The sequence below is a fragment of the Dermacentor silvarum genome, chromosome 10 (assembly GCF_013339745.2).
Source record: "Dermacentor silvarum isolate Dsil-2018 chromosome 10, BIME_Dsil_1.4, whole genome shotgun sequence".
NCBI lineage: Eukaryota > Metazoa > Arthropoda > Arachnida > Ixodida > Ixodidae > Dermacentor > Dermacentor silvarum.
The window spans coordinates 10,440,456-10,449,064 of NC_051163.1; positions in this window are offsets into that span (position 1 = coordinate 10,440,456).

An 8,609-nucleotide genomic window follows, 5' to 3' on the forward strand; every position below is an offset into this window, starting at 1 on the left:
TCGCTTCTGCGTAGGCACAGCGTGCCCTCACATGGCTTACCTTGGCACTCAAAGTGGTCCAAGGACGTGTGGTCATGTTTGAATTTGAGGTAGTGACTCGGGTGATCAATAAAGCATCCTTAATAAACATTCAATTGTAAATAATCCATTAAATCCATTAATTATTTATTTGATTAATTCATGTTTTCTAGCTCGAAGACATGTCTTGCTTCTCGATCGGATTTGTCACCACGTGAGCTAGTGGCCCACGTTAGCACATCCGCGCAAGCGCTGTTAACGCCCCTGGGGAAAAAAAGTTGATTTTACATAATCATCTATTCACGCGGTAGTTTATATCACTTGCGATCATCCTCAAGCACTCCTTTACTCGCCCACTGATACACAAAACTGATGTGTCAGTTCATTACTTCCTAGTTCACTCATTTGGTCTCTTCGTCCTTATTCGCTTGTATGCAGGACCACGCAGCCTCTCTCTCGTTCGCACACTCATACTCGCTCACTAATACACGCACTCAAACTACATGTGTATACTTTGCATGCGCCTTATACAACTTGCCATTCACTCGCGTGTTCGCACATCGACTTAACGAGCATCTCGTGCAGACTCACTCACTCACTCACTCACTCACTCACTCACTCACTCACTCACTCACTCACTCACTCACTCACTCACTCACTCACTCACTCACTCACTCACTCACTCACTCACTCACTCACTCACTCACTCACTCACTCACTCACTCACTCACTCACTCACTCACTCACTCACTCACTCACTCACTCACTCACTCACTCACTCACTCACTCACTCACTCACTCACTCACTCTTTGCATTTGCAACTTCATGAAAACTAGGGCTCGTCACTAGCTCACTGATTTCGCAGAGTCACCCATTCCAGCGATTCGTTCAGATAACTTGTACTCAGCCTCGCGCACTCTTGTACTCGCACAATGACACGCAAGCTCACTAGTTCGATCACTCATGCAATCACGAATGGTCATTGACCCCTTCACGCTTACGTATTCACACAGCGTCTCGTTCAACTTCTCACTTCCTACATCACTTGCGCACTCACGAGATGGCATTCTTCGCTGACGCACAGCATCTCTCGCTGCCTATATATCACCTATCGAATCAATCCTTCGCGTATTGACTTTGTAACATGACTGTAAATAAAATCTCTCTTTCTCTTGTAACACGTTTTCTCAGTCAGTCACTCACCACGATTCAACCACGCAGACACATCAGACAATCGCTACCAGGATTTCATGTTTTTTGTGGAAGGAACAGATCCTTCTGCACATTCGCAGAGCATCCGTAGATCACCGCGCACTGAAATGGCCATAATACAGAGGGCGGCCAACTATACCCGACCTAACACGCTCTGCTATATGGAAGACTCTTCAAGAGAAAACGACACCACTGAGGATGGCACGGTGTAATATCCGCTTTTTGTGCCCTCGTTTGCCGCGGGGTGTACTTTGAGGGCGGTGAATTACAGCGTGCGCCAAAACTCGCGGGCGTAAAAGGTCTCGCTCAAGAGGAAGCATATATCGCTTGCACCAAAAATGAGAATGAAAACAACATCTTCGACTTCACTCGGGAGGCTTTCTTTTCCGAGCAGCTCGCTTCGTGCCCATCTCTTTTACGTGCTTCGTACAGTCCACTTAGAAGGAGGAGTTGGGGCTGGGATAGCGTTAGGCGCACGGCGACAATTTGCATTACCATGCGCCGTTAGCATAAATGCGTTTCGCCGTACACACGCGAGCTGTTCGGCGTGTGATTATACGTTTCCCTCGAGCGACGCGTTTCCTCTCGTTCGACGAGTGGTGCAGTGGGTCACAATTGGCGTCCTTAAGCCGCAAAATCGTCTTCTTCCGTGGTGATGACCCGAGCACGGTGCTGATCTGCGTGCCTCGGTCGATCCATCACTTTTGACGTGCGGCCGAGGCCTCCCGTTTCTCATCGCAGGCTGAACTCTTTGGGGAGTCTGGTATTTTTTTATTTTTTTAGCATTAGGTGCTGTCATTACCTGTACTTTCGATACTTGTGTCGTGCGTAGTGTGGCCAGATTGTTTGCCGTCGGCTCAGGCTTGAATGCCACGGAGACGCCGATCACTGTAACTGTCCTTTGATAATTTCTTAAATCCCATTTAAGCCTAGATGAGAGTCCGAAAAACAGTGACAGATCGAAGCACGGGCCCAGGAGACGACTATGCCTCGGTCAACATTTTTCGGTCACTGTTATTCGTGTTCCGATCTACGGTTCAGAGCGCTTTAGCGGTTTAATTTAAACCAACTAGGTCGATTTATTGCATACTTGTCTTTTGATTTCCCTGAATTTCAACGAAATTTTGAAAGTGAAACACTTTTTGCAGCAAACATTCTTAGGCGGGGACAGCTATCTTATTTTTTTTTCTTGCCGTTATGCCATGACTGGACCACAAATTTAAGCAGCCCCTTGTGTAATGTCTATGGGCCCTTAAGGTGGAATAAATGAAATGAAATGAAACATTTAAAATATTTAATATCCGGATTTCTTGGGAGGCTCGCAACTTCTCTATTGCGAAGCCAAGTCACGGGATCAGTGTGTCTTCACCCTAACCTGACACGCTTCGGCAACTTTTACCTTTCTAATGGTGTCGTTTTTAGCGCACAGAAGTAATTGAAGTAAGCGTATGGGATGGAAGCTTCGAGCTCCGCATAGGATCAGAAACGTGTGGTTATATCCCAAGTCGCTCTGAGGAATCAAGCGCGTTTCCGACGTATGTCCGCGTCGATGCGTCTGTTGTATGCTGCGTGATGACTGTGCAGTGTCGTTTCGGCCGGAATGTTCAGAGTGAAAATAAGGAGGGAATTGTAAACGCAATATTATACTGCTTTCGGCCACGATCACAGCATTGTTACAGCACGGCCTGAAATGAAGAGGCCGATGGCGTGCGAGGCCAGGCCAAAATTACTTTAGAAAGGCGTCCAAGAGAGAGAGAGAGAGAGAGAGAAAGAAAGAAAGAAAGAGAGAGAGAAAGAAAGAAAGAAAGAAAGAAAGAAAGAAAGAAAGAAAGAAAGGAAAGACAAGGAGGTTAGCCAGTGTAAATACCGGCTTGCTACCCTGTACTGGGGAAAGGGGTAAAGGGAATAAAAGGTGATAGAAGAAAAAAAATTGAAAGAAAATTCGCGCAATAACGCGACCCTACGCGCTACAACGTTCAAAGCCGGTCGCACAATTCACAAGCCCTTAAGAACTTCAGCAAAGCCCTTAAGGCCTTGAGTGCCGAAGCCCGTCTAGACCAGTGTCCTAAAACTTTTCCTCGGTGATGGGGCGATTGTCCAGTTTTTCAAGTTCAGTCGCGAGCTCTTTTCTTGCCACATTGTAGCGGGGACAGTCACAGAGGAGGTGCTTGATTGTCCCTCGCAGCCACAGTTGTCGCAAGTAGGGCTGTCAGCCATTCCAATGCGGAAGGAATAGGCGTTCGTGAATGCCACGCCGAGCGCCACAGGCGGCACAGAAGTGTTGCATCCGCTCGTGGGGTGGAAGACGGAGTTGCAGACGTGGATCCAATCTGTGGAGGCGTGCGTTGCTGAAGTCACTGGTGTTCCACAGAGTCTGCGTAAGCTCGCGTGCGAGGGAACGAAGTTTTGTGGCTGCGTTTGTTCTCGACAGTGGTATCGATACATTAGGGGCACCATCGTGGGCCGATCGGGCAGCGTCATCCGCACTGTGATTTCCCGAAATTCCGCAGTGACCCGGTATCCACTGGTAGATGATGTTGTGCCCCTTGTCGGTTGCGTGATGGTGAAGTAGCCGGATGTCTGCGACTAATTGTGCGTTAGGTCCGTGGTTGAAAGGGGACAGCAGGCACTGGAGAGCTGCCTTCGAGTCACAAAAGATGGACCATGATTGTGGTGATTTGGGACCAATAACTTCCAGAGCAGCTCGGATAGCTGCGAGTTCTGCAGCCGTCGATGATGTAATGTGAGACGTCTTGAATTTGATGGTGACAGATTTCACGGGAATTACCACTGCTCCAGCTGAACTTTTGGAGGAGACAGAACCATCCGTGTAAACGTGGGTGCGTTCTCTGTGCTTTTCATGCATGAATGAAAGCACGGTTTGTTTGAGGGCGAATGACGACATCTCCGTTTTCTTTTTGATACCGGGAATTACAAGAAGGGCTTGGATTGGATGCAGGCACCACAGTGGTAGAGATGATCGTGCTGCAGGCGTGAAGTTCGATGGTAAAGTTCCATGGCTGGCGGCAATAATCCTGCTAAACGCTGAATGAGGTCGAGCGGCAGGCAAGGGAGGTTAGATGATGCGATGGAAGTCGGGCGAAGTGTCTGATGTGCATCCTTAAAGCGGCGACTTGAATGTACGTATGGATGGGGTGATTGGAGATCTCTGGTTGAAGCCTTCGTACTGCAATGGACATAAAAATAGGCTGATGAGGACGATGATAATGATGGCCTCCGACTAGGCAGCCGAAATTTAATCAATCGATCAGTCAACCAATCAAAAGTTTATTGACCAGACATATAAAGGGTTGAGCTTGGCTAAAGAGCCAGTTGAAGAGACTGTGGAAAGGCGTCCAAAATACGCAACATACTGCTTTGCTATGGCGGAGAATCATTTTGTGCATTTGCTTGTTAATTATTGTATGCTCGCGGTACAAGACCCATTTCTTGCCTTATGGCCATGCTGATGACGCCCCAACAGCTGCAGAACTTATGCCTAACTGTCAGGTACAGGATTGCAGACGTGTCATTCAATGTCGCAGTGTTTTAGATCGGTGGGAGCTATTGCGTCTCTGTCGCCTATTTTGACCAGAATCTCGCCATGCCGCCGGAAAATACCACAGTCTTACCACAGTCTCTTCAACTGGCTCTTTAGCCCTATATATGTCTGGTCAATAAACTTTTGATTGGTTGACTGATCGATTGATTAAATTTCGGCTGCCTGGTCGGAGGCCATCATTATCATCGTCGTCATCAGCCTATTTTTATGTCCATTGCAGTACGAAGGCTTCTCCCAGAGATCTCCAATTACCCTTATTTTGCGCTAGCGTATTCCAACTTGCGCCTGCAAATTTCCTAATTTCATCACACCACCTAATTTTCTGCCGTCTTCGACATGCGCTTCCATTCCCTTGGCACTCATTGTGCAACTCTAATGGTCCACCGGTTAACTTGCCTGCGTATTACATGGCCTGCTCAGCTCCATTTTTTCTCTTAATGTCTACTAGAATATCGGCTATCCCTATTTGCTCCCCGATCCACATCGCTCTCTTCCTGTCTCTTAACTTTAGGCCTAAGATTTTTCGTTGCATCGCTTTTTGCGCGGTTCTTAACTTGTTGTTCTCAAGCTTCTTTGTTAGCCTCCAAGTTTTGCCCCATATGTCAGCACCGGCAGAATGCAATGATTGTACACTTTTCACCGACAGTGGTAAGCCCCCAGTCAGGATTTGGTTATGCTTGCCGTATGCACTCAACCCATTGTTATTCTTCTGTACATTTTATTGTCATCGTCAATGTCCGCTGTGAGTAATTGACCTACATAAACGTAATACTCCTGTACAGACTCTAGAGGCTGACTGGCGCGATCACGAATTCATGTTTCCTTGCCAGGCTATTGAGCATTACCTTTATCTTCTGCATATTATTGTTCAACCCCACAATAGCACTTTCTCGGTTAAGGTGCTCAATCATTTGTCGCAATTCATCTCCATTGTTGCTGAATAGGACAATGTCATTTGCAATTCGAAGGTTGCCGAGATATTCGCCGTTGATCCTCACTCCTAAACCTTCCCAGTCTAAGAGCTTGAATACTTCTTCTAAGCATGCAGTGAATAGCATTGGAGAGATTGTGTCCCCTTGCCTGACCCCTTTCTTGATAGGTAATTTTCTACTTTTCTTTTGGAGAACCAAGGTAGCTGTGGAATCTTTGTAGATATTTCCCAAGATATTCACGTATGCCTCCTGTACTCCTTGATTACGCAGTGTCTCCATGGCTGCTGGTATCTCTACTGAATCAAATGCGTTTTCATAATCTACGAAAGTCATATAGAGAGCTTGATTATATTCCGCATATTTCTCAATTACCGGATTGATGACATGGATGTGATGCATTGTAGAATATCCATTCTTGAAGCCAGTCTGTTCTCTTGGTTGATTGAAGTCAAGTGTTGCCCTAATTCTACTGGAAATTACATTGGTGAATATTTTATACGATACTGAAAGCAAGCTAATAATAATTGAAGTAGTGAGGCATTGCGTATAAAAGGCCGCAAGCTTTTCAAGCCTAATATCTCCTCCATCTTTAATTAAATAGGCTGTTATTCCATCTTCTCCTGCTACTTTTCCCCGTCTTGTAAGGTCTGGTCGCAGGTAGATACTTAAAAAGTGCAGTGCTTTGCAACATCACGTGGTTGGTGAAGCTCGCGGATCAATCATAACCCGCCTGAACACGCTTAAAAACACTACTGTTTTTAAGCGCTCCGGCTTCCAGATTAGTCTCCTATATGTAATAAGCTATACATCACATGGGAAGTTAGTCTTTGTGCCGAAACTGCTGCTTGTGAATGCATAATTAGCGTATCGATTGTCAAATTTGTTTATGAATACCTCGAAATAGAAGTGCTCTGGAAGTACCATAAGTACATTGCGCAGTCGCGAAACTCAAAACAAATTTTTGTTAATGGCGTATTTGTTTACTGTAATTGTTCCACCAAAGCCGATAGACCACCTGTGGAAGCAGCATTAGCTTAGCCACCATAGCTTTTTAAATAAAATTGCTGATGGTCAATATTCAGCGACTCGAAGGAAGCGACTCGAACAGATTTTCGCGTGTGTCAACGAGAGTGCTGATTAAATTATTTAATTAACTTATTCATTCATTTATTTATTGGAAATGTTACCAACAAGCGCAATATGACGCCGGATTCCCCACAGCTATAAATTGCTAAATGAAAGATGATAATTGGAAGTGTTGCATTTCAACAATGTAGCAGTTCACAGCCAGACACGGGCCAGTTCATTGCAGTTAAATAATAACCATAATAAATAAATGGCAAATAGAGAGAATATATATAGGATTCTTCGCAGTCTGTCGTATGGACTCTAAAAAAAAACACCTTCAAGTCTTCACAGACATTTCGCAGACAGGTTACAGCTGGTCACGCTAAACAAAAGAAGAAAGCGGGGAAAAAAAGAACGAAATTTCTGTCATTCGTTGAAGGCAAGTATTTTACTGTAGAACGTCCTTGGCGTGGCCTCAGTGGTACATATCGCTGAAAAGGAGAGAACTACTCATATAGGGAGCGAGACAGGAACACCACTGCGGTGTCAAAAGTAGCAGAACGCGTCATTGTGATCTAAGCGAACTGGCGTGCGACAACTTTGAAGGCGTTATGTTCTAATGTGCAATCTCACTATTTGCATACGATTAAATAACTAACAGCAGCAGCAAGAGACGGTAAAACCATTCATGTCCGTAGGTGACACCTCTGATGACGATGCAGCAGGTATCATTGTAACGTTGGTGTCTATCAAAGGACAACAAAATAAAAAGTACCACTGCTTTGGAGACAGTTAGTCAACCGACTAAGAAAAAAAGATCTCATACAAAACACAGGAAAAAAAGATTAAATTAAAATAACTGCAAGAGGTACGTAGAAAATTTAGAAATAGAAATAGGAACATTGCATGGTCCTCATTTCATGAATGAATTTAATTTGGCCTTTGTTATAACCGGCATCTATCTTCTGTGATTGTTGAATTGTTATTTGAGAGTTATGCAAATCAACAACTGCGAGTTAAGGTTAAATATATGTCATATGGATAACCGTTGGACCATTAGAGTTACAGAATGGATACCAAGAGAAGGGAAGCGCAGTCGAGGACGGCAGAAAATTAGGTGGGGAGATGAAGTTAGGAAATTTCCAGGCGCAAGTTGGAATCAGCTAGTGCAAGACAGGGGTAATTGGAGATCACAGGGAGCCTTCGTCCTGCAGTGGATATAAACATAGGCTGATGATGATATGTCATATATATATATATATATATATATATATATATATATATATATATGCAATCTATTAAACATATATGTATAATAATTACATATGTTACACGTTCCTGTACACTCGCCGCGTTGTAAGTTTTCTGTTGAACGATTGTGCTATTGTAAGGAAACAATCCGTGTTCCACATTTAGCGTGCCGCCGCATACGCGAGTTAGAATGCTGTGAGAAAGGATGTGAATGTAAACATATTTTTAACGTGGCCTTAACAGTATGTGCATGCTGTGACATGACTCAATAATCCCAGTTAAGAGGGCTCTTGTTCTGTCTGTCTCGTCTACTCCTATTGGCTATTCCTGCCTGAAATTCGGAACGGTGCTCGTTTATACACGATTCAGAATAATACGCAAAATACGCAAATACACTGCATGCCCACACGATGCCGAATCGATTATTCTATCATGTTGGAAATTTGGCTGGACTCTGGAGCTGTCAAATGGTTTCGCTTCGTCCCCTTAGACTGACTTTCGGGAAGAGTCTCGCAGAAGCTTACGACGAAGCTGAATATCTTTTCAAAACAATTCTCAGTGGCCA